This window comes from Sturnus vulgaris, chromosome Z (genome assembly GCF_052056855.1).
Source record: "Sturnus vulgaris isolate bStuVul1 chromosome Z, bStuVul1.hap1, whole genome shotgun sequence".
Taxonomy (NCBI): domain Eukaryota; kingdom Metazoa; phylum Chordata; class Aves; order Passeriformes; family Sturnidae; genus Sturnus; species Sturnus vulgaris.
This window is the reverse complement of record NC_142283.1, coordinates 30,552,300-30,570,516: the sequence shown is the minus strand read 5'-3', so window position 1 is coordinate 30,570,516 and position 18,217 is coordinate 30,552,300. Positions and strand designations below refer to the sequence as shown.

General features: G+C 39.6%; 1 protein-coding gene across 39 annotated transcripts in view; it reads left to right on the top strand.

Annotated features, from left to right (window-relative positions):
* Positions 1-18,217, top strand: part of PAM (peptidylglycine alpha-amidating monooxygenase) — a 150,019-nt gene that overhangs the window by 24,622 nt on the left and 107,180 nt on the right. For 20 of the 39 annotated variants that reach the window (XM_088157287.1, XM_088157281.1, XM_088157271.1 and 17 more), the window contains one exon: positions 15,643-15,768. The exons of the other annotated variants lie outside the window; for them this stretch is intronic. The gene's annotated coding sequence lies outside the window, so the exon portion shown is untranslated. The remainder of the gene's footprint in view (positions 1-15,642; positions 15,769-18,217) is intronic. 39 annotated transcript variants of the gene reach the window in all.

The window sequence follows — 18,217 nt, the reverse complement described above, 5'->3', positions numbered from 1 at the left end:
CTCTATGTGAACTGCTAGTGTTCTGTAGTGTCTACTGTTATAGGCTAACAGTGAACCAAGAGCAGCTGACTGTGGCCAAGCATGTTCCCTGTATTTGACTAGTTTTGGAAGATGTAACATGTAGGGCCTTAACTTGCAAACAGAAAAGATTAATGATTTAATTAATGTCAAACCCAGCTATATTTGTTTGCAGAAGTCCAGTTTCCTATCTTCTTTGGGTAATAAAAAGGTTTTGGTGCTACAAATAGTGTTCTCAATACTTAGTTACCATATTCTGTATAATCTCTTCTCTTGAGATTCTGTTCTATCTATTTAGTGGATATTTGCACAAAATATATTTACAAAGTAGACTGTAAATGACAGTCTTCTTAGATTTGAGTGCTTTTTGAAGAATTTGTGTTCACTGACATAGGATATGAAAGCTTTTCAGGATTCATGTTTCTTGGTATGTTGGCAGGTATGTTTCGGGTATAAGATACCATCTGTAGTTACTAAGGTTTGTTGGTTATCTTGACAAATACATGAGCCAGTAAAAGGGGTAGCCTTGGATTAAAGTCACCTTTGTCACTGTTATTTACTGCCCCCATGGCTCCAGGTCCCCATCTTCCCTGTTGGCTTTTACTTAGACTTTTATTCTATTATTCTTGTTCTGTTTCTCTGTTTAACCAGTGTCATTTTTTTTATTTCTTAAAACCGAAAAGACTTTCAATGCAGACTGTATTTTTCTCTGAGTTGTTCCCACTAATTTCTCTCTCCCTTGTTCTAGTCAGGCAGTCTCCAACTTGAAATTTGTGCGTTTCTTCTGTACAATAGCAAAGAAGCTGGGAGAGGGAGGAAACTAAAGGAAAGAGCTTCGTTCCTTATTGCTTTTATTTCAGATAACTGGATCTATCACCTGACTTTTTCTTGTCAAAACCTTTTATGTCAGTGGGAAGGAGTGCTGTTTTGACAGTACTCCCCACAAGTATTAGAATGTTAGAGCTATGACTTTTGGTGCTTTCTTGATTCCTTTTATTTTTTCTATCAGTCACATTTACAATAGTTGCTTATTAAAATATAATATTACTGAAGGGTAATCTTAGGTGTTTCCCCTATTTCTGTGAGTATTTTAGTTTTTCCCCTTTTTTTTATTTCTATGTTTCATTTTTTAGTGATTTTTAAAAACAGCTCTCAACTTTCTTAGTTATGTCTTAAAAATATGCATTAAAATACTTTTTTTTTTTACTGGTTCTTGGCTTTTCTGAATTGGTCAGGTTTTCTCTAGGTTTTTGGGTTTTGTTTTTCTGTTTTTTTAATAGTTCGTTCATTTTGTTACTTCCTCTGAATTTTATTTACTTCTGTCATGTGGTGTTTTTTTCTTGAGAAATGAGTTGGGGAAATCAGTATGGGGCTATTGTTTCATTGAACTCAGAAGGCCATTGTTGAAAACTGCACCTGAACTTTAGAATTTGTGTTACTAAATTTTTTCAGGAGCAAATATTTCCAAAGAATGGAATGTATTTTCTAATATTATGTAATAGTCATTCTGTTGGTCAGCACTACGTACCAGTGCATTCACAACAGGGCTCTTCTTAGAGTTATTGCAATCATCATTAAGCAATAAATCTTTTCTTTGGTTGATGTTCAAATCATGAAGATCAACATTTGTGTCTTATTTTGTCTTTTCATCTCTGCCAGTATAACTTGACCTACATGCAACCTGCAGTTATTTGCTTAGGAAGAGTTTCTGAGTTATGTATGTATATAATGTATGTATACATTATTTGAATATATAATCTCTTTTCAATTATAATAGCATATATTCACTTATTGGTAATAAACTGATGCTTAGACCAGGTGCTTTTTGAGATAAGATCTTTGTCAAGCATTATGTCTGGTTATTACTTCAAATAGAAGATGTGGATGGTCTGGGGGGTTTTTTTGTTTGTTTTTTTAATGGACGGATAGTAGTTGTCAAGGGCAGCAATTATCACTTGCTGACAGTGTTCTGCACTGCATGTTGAAATTTCAGTTGAAACTAGATTGGCATAGTCGCATCTAAAAGTGACTTGCCTTGTTTCACAGCTGCATTACTACTTTGGTGAAATCCAAGTCTGAACAGTTGTGTCAATCACTTACTGAGCATGGCCTGTTTATTTTAAGATCTTCATGGGATATGGTATGGGTTGTCCCTTGCTTGGTCTTGCCAGATCCCCACTCAGCTGCTCTTTCACTCTCCCTCCTCAACAGAATGGGCTTAGAAAGTAGAGGTGGAACAGTTCAAGGTAAAGACTGGGAGACCACTCATCAGTTATCATCATGAGCAAAGAGACTGGTTAAGGAAAATTAATTTGCTTTATTGCCAATTGAAAATACAGAAGAATGGGCTTCCAGTGGGTGCAGCTTCCTTCATGGCATCTCCAGCTGCTTTGCCATGGGGTCTTTCATGGGTTGCAAGGTTGGTATCTGCTTCAGTGTGGGGCTTTTCAGGGGCTGCAGGATCTGCTGCTTGAGGCAACTCCTTTTCTCTTCACTGCCCCACATGTCTACAGGGTTGTCCCTCACTTGTGGTTTTCACACTCTGATGTGCAACATTTTCACATTTCATAAGTGTTCTTCTCCAGATGTACCACCCCCCTGGCTGGGGTCCTCAGTCCCCTGCTCTGGTTATGTGGTATATGTGTTTTTGGCACATTCTCTCCTCACCTTGCTATCCTCACCTCACTGCTAGTACTTGTGCATGTAAACCAAATAAAACTATCAATGAAAAATCAAAACTTGATGTTTAAGATAATATGAATAATTCTGGGGACTCTTGTTTTGTGTGTGCAGTCCTATGGGACTAGGTACATAGAATTAGTTAATGTTTTCTCATTATGTTTGCAAATATATCTCTTCCAGTTCAAAATACCTAGTGACAGGTAAAATAAGTATTCATTTTCTTTACAGAATCACAGAACAGTCAAGGTTGGCAGGGACCTTTGGAGCTCACTGTGTACACACACCTTGCTCAAGCAGGATCACCTGAAGCAGGTTGCCCTGGACCTTGTCCAGATGGATTTTGAAAATATCCAGAGTTAGACTCTCTACCGCCTCACTGGGCTTCTCCTCACCGTCACAGATGATTCCCTCAGTCCTTGTACACCTTTCCCAGTTGCCATGATTGATCAAAGAGTATGAAGAGTAGTGGTCACGGGTGCATTCCATCAGGATCCATGGAGCTGAATTTATGTCCAGCTGGCTTAAGTATTCCCTGACATGATCAAGGGTGTATCCTTGCTCTAGACTTCCCCTTGCATGTGATAATGTCATGACGTTCAGTATGACATTTCCTCTAATTTTCTAGATTATAAGGAGACCAAGAGATGGGTTCAAGTAAGGTTCCTTGCATGCCCTACATGCATAGGAAATATATTTATGCAGTAATTCAGTGAAGTTGTGTTATTTCAGTGGTGATAATTGCTGCTGTTGACAGTTTCAGGTCCTGCTCTGGGTTAGCAGATAGGTTAGTAATATGTGAGAGAGAGCAGCTGCAGTCATCTGTCTACCTTGAAGCACTGTTTTCTGTGTCAGTTTAATGTTTATATATAAGCAAAGAATATGCTTTTAATGAAATTGTGATATTTCAGCCAAGGATTATAACTGTATGTAGGCTGTGTTGCTGTATTTAAAAGACAGCTAATACACTAGAAGAATCTTTTAATAGATTTACATGCAGATAAGCACAAAGGTGATTTATTTGAAGGTCAGTTAGTCGTGCTTCTCTTAGCATGTAACTCTTTCTTTCCAATATACTATACAGAAAATATCTCCTCTGCTTCCGTTTACTTTTTTTTCCTTCACACTGACAAAGCAAGCTCCATTTAAATAATAAATCCCCAACAAAAGCGATTTTTAATATTTTTTACTCAGTCAAGAATTTATCAATTTTCATTATTTATACCTACATAGGTTTATTATGCGTAGGGCAAAAAAATCAGTAACAGAAACATGATGTAGTGGCATTGGTTCTATTTTTTTGTATCTATGCTTTCTGGTTTATATGTGAAACCTTATTTGAGAAAATACTACAGCTTTATGTATTGTTTTTGATTGCAGAGATCATTACCATAGCTTTCATTTCACTATCCACAGTACAAATCCTTTGTTTTAATTGACCAAATCAAGAATGTCTGTTGTCTTGTAATAAATTTGACCATTTTAAGTCATCTTCAAATAAAAGTACAGCTTTAACCATAAACTGTACTTGTTCACCTATAGGACCAGAATAAAAAAATAACGAGGAGTGTAAGTTGCTCATTTCGCTGTGAAATCTGCTCAGCCGAGCTAAATTAGTAAATGTGTCTTGCCTTTCTCAGCTTGCCTACAACTTGTTCTGAAAGGCATTGACATGTTCTAATTAAATATTAAAAGTTGCTTGATCAAAAATGACCTTTTATATTTCTGTGGAGAGGCTAGAGACGAGCTTCGGGAAGACAGAAATAACACACTTCATCTGTAAGACACTTAGTGTGAAACTGTAAATCGCTTCAGAATGAAAACTAGGTCCAATATTCTAATCCTTTTTACCTGCCCCTCTATCAGATGTTTTGTGATTACAGGAGAGAGATTGTAGCCACATGCTAGATTCTGTCATTTTCTTTTCATTTAGAGGTTGCTTGTCTGGAAAGGTAACTCACAAAAGGCCACTGACCCAAACTTCATCTTACAGTGGTAGAGTTTGAGGTTGGGAATATTAATGGAGTGTAATTTACTCTTATGCCATAAGCAGGCTGAGGTATTTTCGTAACTCATTTTGCTATTAAAAAAAAAGCTAGAGGCATCTGAAAATGAGGTAATTGTGAAAAAGTCCTACAGATAAATTTCTGATTCCAGAATTAGTTAGTTATGTATGTGTCAGTGAGACATCTTTGAGATTTGGAGGCAGTGTAAACTGAGCATACTCCTTGGAATGAAAGTGTTAAAAGTTACTGCAGGACAGTAAAGTGAAATGTGGAATTTTGAAGTATGGGTATTTGGTTCTCTGAAGCATTTAGCTGACCTCTGGTGTGCTTTTAGTCAGCCCGCAAAGCAGCGAAGAAATGATAGGCAAAGCAGAAAATTTTCCTGTCAGATTTTTATTAAAAGCTCTGTTATCATTCCGTTGGCAGAGCTGCAGAAGGCATTTGGTCATTGAGCATGTATAAAGTTAAGGTGGTGGAAGAAGGTTAATATCTGTCAGGAAAATTAATCCACAAACACCAGAGGTTTATGTCCAAAAAGGAGACAGAGGAGTCCTTTTTGCTTTATTCGAATAAAGGGAGAGGCCATGGGACATTCCCCTGGGATCTCTCAAATTTTTGGAGGACACAGCCTCCTTTTTATCCTATTTACCGGCCGCATTTTCCTCTCTCTTTCCCCATTGGCTGAGGTACCTGAGAGGCACAGACTTCCCGGAACGCCTGATACCTGAAATTCCCCTCTAATGTATAATCCTCCCTTTTAATTTTTAATTCTTATAGAATTCATAGTTTTCCCCCCGTTGCTTCTTTCATCTTTCGATATCCAATTTCATTTATCAGCAGCCCTACAGTTTGTTTGTAAAGGCAAATATCTCTTTCCATTCATCAATCAGTGGAATCCATCCCATTGTTTCTTTTATCTCTCAGTGCTAGCCTTATCTACAGGCTGATCCACAACTCATTTGTAAAGACAAATTCAACATTCCTCTCAATCCCTCCTCTTTTATTTTTTAATAATTGTCTTTACAAACTTTAGCTATCATTGACTTAATTTTTTGTTCCTGAGTCTTTTTTTTGGTTTTGTAATTATTTGGAGTGACATCAATTTCTGTCCTTTTGTAACCATCTCTGGATCAGTAGGCGTGGCTATTACCTGCATCCCTTTGATCACATGTTGAATAAGTTGTACTAAGCAAGGGATCGTGCATGGTAAAAAGATTAGAGTTGCTACAGCACATAAGAGGAAAAAAAGTAATTGTTTAACCTATAGTCCACCAGGTAGCCAAGAAAACATGTCCCATTCCCATAAAGGTTTTTGCTACTTTTTCTCCTAAGGTCAAAACAATTACTTTCCCATTCTTGGCTCCAACCTAACTGATAATATAAAGGTAACATTATTAAGAGAAACATTCTGATTGTGTAATCTAATTTCCTAACTTAATTTTTACTTTCACGTTGTCTTTCACACCACTTGTGGCGAGTGAAGGCACAGAAACAGCTTAACATAAAGAAAACAATGACAGCAAGGGTTGGCCCCCAATGACTGGAGATCTGAGAGGAGGGATGCCCACACAATTTATTTCAGCAGGCACTCTGTGGGTGGGCACACGAGGCTTCCCCCGATGTCGACGCACTGGCTACTGCTCCAGTCCACTCCTGCGGAGTGTCAGTCGCGGCTTCCCGTCCTTCTCCTCCAGCTGACATGTCCAAACCTCTGGGGCTGCAGAGACCTTGACTCGAGTGTGATGGGTCCACCCGTGTTCAGCTGTCTTGACGGCTGTTCCTGTGGTCAGCAACACCTGGAAAGGTCCACGCCACTTCGCCACCAGTGGTGCTTCTTTCCACTCCTTAAGCTAGTGTCCCGGTTGGATGTTGTGAACAGCAAAGTCCAAAGGCAGGGTCTGTGCCAGCTGAGCTTCCTGTCGAAGAGATTTCACAAGAGACAGTATCCCAGCCACATATTGTTTTAAATACACATCACTTATCTTTATCCCCCCACTCGGCTGAGAATTACAAGGGTAAGGAATTCCAAAGATCAATTCAAAGGGAGATAATTGAATATCTCCCCTGGGTTTGGCTCTTACTCTTGTTAAAGCCAGGGGCAGGAGCCGTACCTACGGCATCTTAGTTTCTATCACCAGCTTCAGGAGATGTTTCTTTATTTCTTCATTCATCTTCTCAACCTGACCCGAACTCTGTGGGTGCCAGGGGGTATGGAGGTTCCACTGTATCCCTAAAGCAGTCATAACTCCTTGAAGAATTTTTCCTGTAAAATGAGTTCTCCTATCTGAATCTATCGCTTCCACCATCCCATATCTTGGAATTTTTTGTTCCAAAAATATTTTAACAACTGATCCTGTAGTTGCTGACACAGTTGGAAATGCTTCTGGCCACCCGGTTAATTGACATACTGTTACCAGAAGATATTTAAATCTTGCCACTCGAGGCATTTCAGTAAAATCCACCTGGCATCTCTGGAAGGGACGTACTGCCCAACGCCTCCCTCCCCTGGCCAGTTTCTTTGTAACTTTGTTGTTGGTTTTAGCACAAATTAAACAACATTCAATAGCTCGCTTTGCCAGGTTAAAGAGACCAACAGCAGCGTTCATTTTGAGGAAGGCTTCTGCCAGTCCTCGGGAGCCCCAATGACTCCTTTCATGAAGTTGTTTTAACGATTGTAGGGCTAGAGCTTTTGGTATCCACTGCTTACTATCCCTTGTATACCAATTATTTTCTCTTTCCTCTGCCCCACTCTTTTTAATTATTTCAAGTTCTTCTGGTGGAAAAGAGAGTTTCTCTGGCAGCGGTGCAGTTACTGGGAGCAAAGGCAGGATCTTAGAGACTTCCGGCAACAATGCAGCTTTCCGAGCTTCTTCATCAGCTAGTCGGTTTCCTATTGCCTCCTCCGACCATCCTGCCTGATGCCCCTTAATGTGGATTATCGCCACCCTTTTTGGTAAATTCACTGCCTCCAATAGGCGAGAGATTAAGTTCTCGTGAGCTAACGTCTTTCCTCTGCAGCTTAATAAACCTCTTTCTTTCCATAGTTTTCTAAGTGCATGTATTACCCCATATACATATTTAGAATCAGTAAATATATTTACTGTCTTGTCCTGGTATAATTCACAGGCTCTCACAAGCGCGTACAGCTCTGCTGTCTGAGCTGACCAGGTGGCTGGTAACCTCCCCCCTTCCTTTAATTGCTTTCCATTCACGATAGAGTATCCTGTAAATCGTTTCCCTTCTACCACCTTGGAGGACCCATCAATGAACACATTCTCTCCCTCAGGCCAGGAAATATCTCGTAGATCTTCCCTAGCCCGTGTCTGGAGGTCTATAACCTGGATACAATCATGGATTTCTTCCTAGCCCCCCTTTTCTCCAGGGCTATTTAAATAAGAGGCTGGATTAAAAATTTCCCCACCTTTAAATTCTAAATCCTCCTGTTCCATTAAACAAGATTCATACTGTAATAATCGAGCACTCGTCATCCACTTAGAGGCTCTCTCAGTTAGCAAAGCTTTAATCTGATGTGGGACTTTAACAATGAGATACCCTCCCCTTGTCAGCTTTCGGGCCTCAGCCACCATCAGAGCTGTGGCTGCACAGTTCTGCAGACAATGGGGCCAGCCTCTGGCCACCGGGTCTAACAACTTAGAAAAACAGGCAACAGGCCTCCGTGTTTCCCCATGCTCTTGCACCAAAATTCCTTTAGCATGACCCTGTTTGACATCCACATATAGCTGAAATTCTTTTTCTGCATCTGGAAGAGCTAAAACTGGGGCCTTAACCAATTTGTCTTTTAATTTCTTAAAGCTTTTCTCTCCTTCTGGTGTCCATACCACGACATTAGGACTGTTTTGGGTTAAAAGTTATATAAAGGTCTGGCCACCACAGAAAAATCCTCGATTCATGCTCTGCAGTACCCCACCAACCCTAAAAACTGCCGTAACTCCTTTTTAGTCTGGGGTAATGGTACCTGTAAAATCCCTTGTATCTTTTCTGGATCAATACACCGTAACCCTTCGGACAGAATGTGTCCCAAATATTTGACCTTCTTTTTTACTAACTGTGCTTTCTTTTTGGATACTCTAAGTCCCTTTTTTTTTTTTTTTTTCAAGAAAATTAAGCAGCTTTACAGTAGCCTCTTCAACCACCTTTTCCTGTTCCCCTGATAAGAGCAAATCATTTACATACTGCAACAACTTGACTCCTGAGGGTGGAGTAAACTCTCTTAATATTTTCTGCAAAGCTTGCCCAAACAGAACTGGTGATTCTGTATATCCTTGAGGGAGTACTGTCCATGTCAATTGTTGTTTTATCATTTTCCCTCCTTCCTCCTGTTCCCACTCAAAAGCAAAATACTGTTTACTATCTTCTGTGATTGGACACCCCTAGAAAGCATCCTTCAAATCCAGTACAGAATAATACTGATGTGAAGAAGGGATTTGATTCAGGATTGTGTATGGATCTGGAACCGTGGGATGCCTTGATTTGACAATATCATTTATTATTCTTAAATCCTGCACCATTCTGTAGGTTCCATCTGGTTTCTTAACCGGCAGGATAGGAGTGTTATAGGGAGACATACACGGCTCTAAAAGACCTGCTTTTAGCAGGGACTCAATAACAGGCTGTAACCCCTTCTTTCCCTCCCTTGAAAGAGGGTATTGCTTTTTAGACACCATTTGTCCTGGTTGCTTCAAAGTAATTTGGAGAGGCTCTATGTCCAGTTTCCCATATTTCCCTGGAGCTGCCCATACTTCCGGATTTATTTTAGCATAAGCCTTTTCAGACATTTTACACAAAGATATCACAGTTTCGGACTCCGTGTCACTTCTTACAATACTAATTTGCATTCCCATTCTAGCCATTAAATTTTTTTCCCAGTAAATTACAATCACAATTAGGAACAAACAAGAATTCATGCAGTTCAAATCTGTCACCCACATTTATTAACAGCGGTTGAATAAAATGCACTTCCCCATCCTTCCCGCTTACTCCTTGAATAACCAAGGATCTTTTTGACAATTTCCCCCGCTTAGGTGTAAAACTTAAGGTGGACGGAGAGGCCCCTCTGTCTACCAGAAAACAAACCTCCTCTCGATCAGGACCCACCTTAAAAGTTATCAAGGGCTCTTGAGTGGTGGGTCTTTGGTATAATAGGAGCCCCTGACACCCCTAACAATCCATTTATATTATTCTCTGGACTTCCTCCTCCTGAGGGTCCAGTTGTTTCTGCAGACACTCGTTTTTCCAATGCCCTTCTGCCTTGCAGATAGCACACTGGTTCTTCCCCAGCCGCTGTTTGGGTCGGCTGTCCCCTGCCGAGGAGGGAATCCCTCTGCCACTTCCTTGTGGCCGACCCCGTCCCCTCTGTCCCCTGGGGACCCCTTGGACCCTGTGGTTTATTCCTCTGGGGCTGCAAAAACTCTGCCATCATCCTTACTTTAGCTTTTGCCTTTTCCTCATCCCTTCTTACAGATATCTGCAGTGTTTTTCTAACCAATTCCTCTAGAGGCTTATTTTGCCACTTTTCATCTTTTTGTACTCCTTTCCTTATATCAGGCCAGGCCTTAGTAACAAATTGCACCTTAAGCAATGTGTTGAAGGCTGGCCCTTCAGGATCCATCCCCCTGTGCTTCCTCAAGGCATCCCTAATCCTCTCCAACCAATGAGGGCTTTCCTGTTTCTCCTGTTCTAACGACATAGCCTTAGCTATGTTTTTAGTTCTGGGAGCCACTGACTTGATTGCCCTAATCAAATAAGCACGGTAATCACGGTGAGCCAGACTGGCCTGGTTATTTGGGTCCCACTGGGGGTCTGCCTGGGGGATGGCATCACCCACCGTAGGTGCATTGGGTCCAGCCCCCCCTGCTGCTTGTGGGTGTTCATCCTCCCACAGCTGCCGAGCTTCTTGCAAAATCATTCATTTCCCAAACAAAATTCCCAATAGAAAATCCCAATCCTTCCATGTATAATCTGTATTTCCCAAATATTCCTCTATCTTTTCCCCCACCCCTATGGGATCATCCAAATATGGGGGTAATTCTTTTTATAACCCTCTTATATCCTGGGTAGTGAGTGGTACAATTACAAATCCAAATCCTCCCCCTTGACTCCCCAAAGGAACTTGACAGAGTGGCATCTGGTGTACCCCTGTCTCTTGGGGGGCTTCTGATGCCCTAAACTGAGTTCCTCTTCTAGTTCTGGGGGGTGATACAACATGCTGCTCCCCTCCCCCTACACCATCATCCTTCTCAGGTGAGGCTGTAGGAATAACATTTCCCTGATCCCCTTGCTCTGAAAGTTGAGGATACAGACGACCTGCAGCTGGCCCTGGGTCAGCTGGCAACACTGGAGGACAAGACGGGGAAGGTGCTGAAAAACATTCCAATCCTCACCACTTTCCTCTTCCTCCTCTTTTTTCTTAACACATAAATTTTTCTTGTTTCTTGTCTGACCCATATTAATCCACATTCCCTTTCAATCCATCCTTTCCAATTCTCCTCTAAATACCTTCACAAAATTCGACACAAATGAATTTTATCTGTTCCATAAGTAGCCATATAAGTCCCCTTGCCAACTTATACTCTGGCCACACAAAATAACAATATTTTACCATAATTTCCATAGTTACTTCTGGGTGAATATACAATCTCTCCCAAGACCTCAGCATTCACCCCAAGGGACTCTCCGGGGGTACTATGGGATTGTCATCCCTTTTGCCGGGGCCCCTTCGCGGCTTCACCTTTCCAACCCTCTCTGGGTGCCCCGTTTTACCTGTGCTACCCTCCATGGGTGCCCTCTCAGGTTTACCTGTGCTACCCTCCATGGGTGCCCTCCCAGGTTTGCTCCCCGAAGATCCCATTTTACTCACCGGTGAGATTTTCAGTGGTCCTTCCCTGCGGACTCTTCATGGACCCCCCTGGTCCGCCACTCGTCTGTCTCCTGGACAGTCTCGGGAACCAATCAATCGCCCGGTGCCAGCTGGCACCAAGGGGAGCTGATCACCGATACTGGGTGAGGCGTGCCTTCAGCTCCACTCGCTGCCCGCCGCCCCGGATGGTGGAAAGATCCCGGACGAGCCCCCAAAATTGTCAGGAAAATTAATCCAGAAAGACCAGAGGTTTATGTCCAAAAAGGAGACAGAGGAGTCCTTTTTGCTTTATTCGAATAAAGGGAGAGGCCATGGGACATTCCCCTGGGATCTCTCAAATTTTTGGAGGACACAGCCTCCTTTTTATCCTATTTTCCTGGCCGCATTTCCCTCTCTCTTTCCCCATTGGCTGAGGTACTTGAGAGGCACAGACTTCCCGGAACGCCTGATACCTGAAATTCCCCTCTAATGTATAATCCTCCCTTTTAATTTTTAATTCTTATAGAATTCATAGTTTTCCCCCCGTTGCTTCTTTCATCTTTCGATATCCAATTTCATTTATCAGCAGCCCTACAGTTTGTTTGTAAAGGCAAATATCTCTTTCCATTCATCAATCAGTGGAATCCATCCCATTGTTTCTTTTATCTCTCAGTGCTAGCCTTATCTACAGGCTGATCCACAACTCATTTGTAAAGACAAATTCAACATTCCTCTCATATCTATTGATTTTTCAGTGTCTCTGTGAGAAACAACTGGGCAGAGCTTGACTAAAATTTTTAGATAATGCAAAGTTAAGATTTACTTTGAAATGTTTGGTTGAAATACAGAAATGTAAAATGAAATGAGGTTTGAACAGTAAAGAGAGTGCCTCGTTTTTTGCTCTCAAATGGTGATGTGTACTGTTCTATTTCTACAGATTTAAGAGGACATCTTATATTTGCACTAAAAAATGCCTCTTGTGTGCACTGAGAGTCCTTTAAAAAAATGTATGAGTTACATGTAAGTCTTGTTTTCTACAAAAAAACCTGCTTGTGTGGTTCAGGGATCCATGTTACAAGGACATGTTACATGTCGGCATTGGGGTTCAGTGTTATGTATAGACCTTAATCTCCAGAGCTGTATTTGAAGTGTAGAAAAGACCTACAGAGCAATTAAATTTTTGCAAACACGAACATATCAATTCAAGTGCCTAGGTACAATTTGTTAATACTTTACACTGTATCTATTTTAGTAGTGAAGTCTTGTTTCTTTGGTGTTCATTTTTGTAGCTTATCCATCAGTTTTACATAAGGCAAATTTGCCCATTTCCCATAAAGTAGGTGTTCTTTAAAGAAGGTTAATTAAAGAGATGCATAGACTTAGAAAAACAGGATGTATTCCATACCTTTAAGGGGAAGAGGTTTGTGTAGGTGAGACAAACAAGGTGGTCTGTTGAGAACACAGTTGTGCTGCTGCTTTGCTCCCACCCCCTGCCTTTCCATGAAGACATTGCTGATGGTGGTGGTCGTTCCAGAAGTTTGTGGACAGTGGTCCTCTCTTCCAGCATTACAGGATCAGAAAACATGTTTATTGTGAAGATATGTGCAGGAATAAACAATATATGTAAAAAGGAAGTCGTGGCAGCATTCTGCTCTTAATGCTATTTCTGTGAAAGCCTTCTAGGACTACCCAGTCCAAATGTTTACCGTGGAACTGGTGCTTGCAGAGACTTGATAGTAGAACCACATGAAGTAATTTAAATATTTCTCTGTATACAATTTCTGTATATTAATGTATATTTCTATATAATTATAATGCACAATTCTTTATTATTTATGTGTGTGTGTTTGTTACATGATATGACCAAGTTCAGGAACCAATGCTATAGAGTGAGGAATTGCTGCTGGAGTGTATTTTGCCTCCTTTTTGCCATTGATGTTGATTGTGATAAGAACTGTAGCTCTGTTTTGGTAACATGTCATTACAGAAAATTGAAGAAATCTCTCTCGTTTAGTTGCAGGTATACATATATGAAATAAAACACGATAAATCTCCTAATTCAAAATATTTTCTAATTTAAATTGGTATTTGTTATCCCTTACATTCCATCATACTAATAGTGTGGGGTTTTATGTATAATACCAATGTAGTATTTCCTGTTTTGACATATAATTATCTAAATACTTTATTATTATTATTTTCAGCAGTATTTCAACCATGAGATAGATGCTCATTGCTGTATAAGCTGCTATCTCTTACAGCTTGTTCTATACCTACCTGTTGAGCAGGTATGCAGTTACTGCCTTAAAGGGCATATGCCCAGATTTCAATGTGGAGGGGAGATTTTATAGAAACTCATAGGATTGTTCAGTGGTTTGAGTTGGAAGAACCTTAAGGATCATCTTGTGTGAGCTCCTGTGCAATGGACAGGGACACATGCTACTAGGCCAGGTTGCTCAGAGCCTCATCCAACCTGGCCTGGAATACTTCCAGGGACTGGGCATCCACGGTGCCTCTGGACAACCTGTGCCAGTGTTTTACCACCCTCATAGCTTATCTGAATATTATTGTATGTTAGCTGAACATAATCTGTTTCAGTTCAAAGCCATCTCCCCTTGTAATAACAGTACATTAAAAAATCCTCTCCAGTCCTAAAAAAATCTCTCTCCAGTTTTTTTGTAAACCCCTTTTAGGTACAGGAAGATGCTATAAGGTCTCCCTGTAGCCTTCCCTGCTCCAGACTGAACAGTTCATAGTGATCTCTCTCAGCTTGGCTTCAGAGCAGAGATGCTCCAGCCCTTAGATTACCTTCTTGGGTACAGATTTGTGGAAGAGTGACAGGAAATAGATTGAAATATCTCTTAATAAAAGCAGGACTCCAGAATATGCTGTTGTGATTGCTTGAGCTACTCTTTGATTCTTTCTGTTACTGTAGAAATGAGAATCTTGAATGATTGTGAAGTGTTAGTATAATAGTCCTAGAAGTTTAATCATAGGAAGAAACCTTTGTGACCTCAGAAATGATAACAAGATTGTTCTTCTACATGACATTTCTTCATTATTTGTAGTCCTGTTCTGTGCTAACATTCTAAACTTGTGCCTGTTTACAGACATACAAAAATAAAATGTCTTCTTACAGTGGTTTCTTCTTTTTTTTTTTTTTCCTCTTGAAACCAGACTTTCTTCAGCTCGAAGAAATACTGAGAATGAAAAACTGTCATCTGGTATGGTTAATCTACCTCCAGCACCCAGCTCCCTACTTGATATCTAGCCTAAATTGGTTGTTTTTCTGTAGCAATTGCAAGAGGGATCTTGTGTAACAGACCCTGACAGTATTAGCATTCCATACTAAATTAAGTTACTGTTCAACAACTGGACAATGAAGCCTTTTCTTCTATTTAGTTTTTAAAGCAATCAAGTGAGTTCGCTAGAGATTAACAGGAAGTTGTGGAATTGGCCCAGAGAAATACTTCTACCTAGATTCTAGTTGGAAAAAACTGAGGCGGTCATTTAGCTGCTAAATCAAAACAACTGACGTGTTGGACTTATTTGATTTATTTATTATTACTTCCTCTGAGAGGTTGGATGTAATTTACTAGATCTGTAGCTACTGTCTGATCCTTCCCTTCCCAAAACAGGACGGAGATTGTGGGAGATGTATTTTGGAAAAATGTCACTTTAAAGGCTCAGTGTGTTATCTAGCATTTAAAATCATGTGTTTTTTCATTTTCATCTTTGTAATTAGATCTTCCACTCAATACTCAGAAGTTTAGTGCTTCAATTTTAAAACAAGCTTTTATATTTGGCTTCAGGTTGATGTGGTTTTTTTCCTTCTTTTTCCTTTTTTTTAAGCTATTAACTTGGAAATTAATTTGAGGTGGTAAGCACCTTTGTGTCTCATATACCTTGGATTTAGAAGAAGTTTCACTGTTCATACTGCTCTGGCTCTTTTGACTCTTGGGCTTCCTAACAGGAGCTACCTTGCTTATAGCATCGAAGTTTGAGAGAACAGAGAGGGTACAGTCTTCTGCTTTTGTTGAGCTAAGGTTTTCAGCTGCTGTTTTTCTCTGTATTTATGCGTAGGTGAGTGCTGTTAGTGTGCATTGGAGACAAGACATAATACTGGTCTGAAGAGGATCAACATTGCTAAGGCTTTCTGCATTGCTGCAGATAGCCAGAACTTAACTGAGTTCTAACTTCATGATAAAGGCAAGTCTCCAGCTGTTCTTTACTTCTGTTCCCTCTCTGCCTTTTCCCTGAAGTGTGCCTAGCATTATATACATACAGACTCTGGGGTGGAGGGCCGTGTACTGTACTCCTTAGATCAATGGTTTTGAAACCATGTGTATTTGCAGAAAGTTTCCTATGAAAAGCAGCATGTGTGTGCAGCATCTGAGGGAATTTGCACTTGTGCTTGAAAAGGGGGCCACGAAATATGCTTTTTTAAAAATATGAGTGCAAAATTTGGTTGGCAAGACCAAATGACATCTAGATGTGAAAGTGGTTGGCCCAGTAGTGTTCTTAACCTATGCATTTGATGATCAGAACTTTCAGCCTAACTGTGGAAAGCATAATTTCTTCACAAGGGTTTGATTAATGTTAGAATTGAAACAATGACACTGATTAAAAAATTTGTTTATGGTGCCCCTTCTAGATAATCCAGACTGGGGGAATCTCAACTAACTCTGTAATTCTGATTGGATTGTTAGTCATGTGGTTATTCTTCAGTTTTGAGAAATCAAATAAATATCTGCTGAGCTATTTGTGTGCAAAATGAAGAGACTGTAATCCAGTTTTCTGGAAAACAGCCCAAATCATCTTATTCAGCTATCTTTGGGCCATATCATGTCACTGCTGGTAATATTTCCAGAGTTTTGTCCTGCTTAGATGATCTGTTGAAGTCATTGAAGTTGAAAGAGACGTGACACCAGGATAAACACCTTGTTTCATAGCATGTCAGTTTATATCACCTCTGAGCTTTAGTATTAGCTGGACTTTTAGGTTTTGTTGTAAACGCTGTTTTACCCCCTGGTGCAGAAGAACATTTTACACTTAAAACTCTGCTGTGACTTGAAGAAGGTAGTATCTCAATGTGATGGTGTCAATGCATGCAAATAGAGAAAACAGAAATGCTTATAAAATTGCTACCTGACAGTATTACTTCTTGATCTGTGACTCCTGACAGATCTTGCAGATGTCAGAAGACTTCAGTAATGGATTCAAGCTATGACACTTGTAATTTAAAAAGTCACATCACAATTAATAGAATCAGGATTCAGTGCAGGGTTTTTTTCTGCACAGTACCACACTCGCTACCTCTGTGACAACCTGCATTTCTTTCTGAGCAAATGTAAACCTAGTAATACAAGCCTCAGGAAGTTGTTAAAGCAATTAAAGGCTTCTCTCTCAGCACATTGCGTGGTTACCTTAGTATCCTTTGCCTCAAAGTCTTTACTGATGATGTCAGTATGCGTGCAGGGTCTGTTCGTAGCATCTACATGAAGATTATTCAGCCTTCACTAAAGATCATAAGCATCTCTCCATACACTCTGCTATCCAGTGTTATTTTAGTAATTCATGAGACTGGAAGGTGATTTTTGCTTCATACTGAATAATTTTTGTGTCCTCACACTGAAGTTCCAGTGCTGCCTTTTTTTTAAATTCCATTGCATTGTTCACTAAATGTATAAAATGTGTTTTAGATGAACCGATTGCATAGCTTTGTGTAATTTGAATGTAATGACAAAGTCTAGGCAATTTTCATAATTATAAAAAAAAAGTAAAGTAAAAATCCCTGAGGCAAAAAAATTGACTTAAATAGTTAGAAGGTTTTTACCAGTTAAAATTTACAGAGCTTTATTTTTAATTATAAGAAGATCATCCAAATTATGTAATGGGAGTATTACCTGAGAGAAGAATATTCACTTTTTAAAAAGTTATTATTAAAACAATTAACGCTTATCTCATATTAAAAAAGGCTTTTGATGTTGCAGGAAAATCTACATTAAGGTGGTATGTATTGTATAAATCCACCAATATACCTCTCCTTTTCCCCCCATGAATATACAGTATGGACATAACTTTTCTTAACCTGTTTTCTGTTTTTTTTTTTTGATTATAACTTCATTGGCTTATTTAGACACTTCAGTCTAAATTCAGTTTTGGGGAAAAGGGTCCTCTATTAACATTTCTTAAGCCAAATGCTTAGTACACACTGACTTACGTGACAATTTTTAATGCTATTAATTGCAATAGATACAGTGCATTAGAAGAATAGGAAGGACGATAGTAACAATACTGTACCTTTTGAGTATCTTTAATTCCTTGTGGACTGAGAATTTTTTATTTTCTAGTATAAAGTTATATGTGATTTTTTTTTCTCTCTCTTGACTGCCTAGATATTAGTTTGGATATTAATATAAAAAAATTTTAGCTAAAATGAAGAAATCAACTCCTGATTCTCATATCTATTAACTTTTATACGTTACACTTAAAAAAATGAAGTCTGTTATGTATTTAATGCAGTTTTTAATTGTTCACAGTGTCTTCCTTTATAGGAATTGTGCCTCTTTCTGTTCTAGCTTAGGAGGTTAAACTAGGGGTTTTTCACTCACTCTTCTTTGTTTGCTTGGTTTTTTGTTCAACTTTTTTGGTTGGT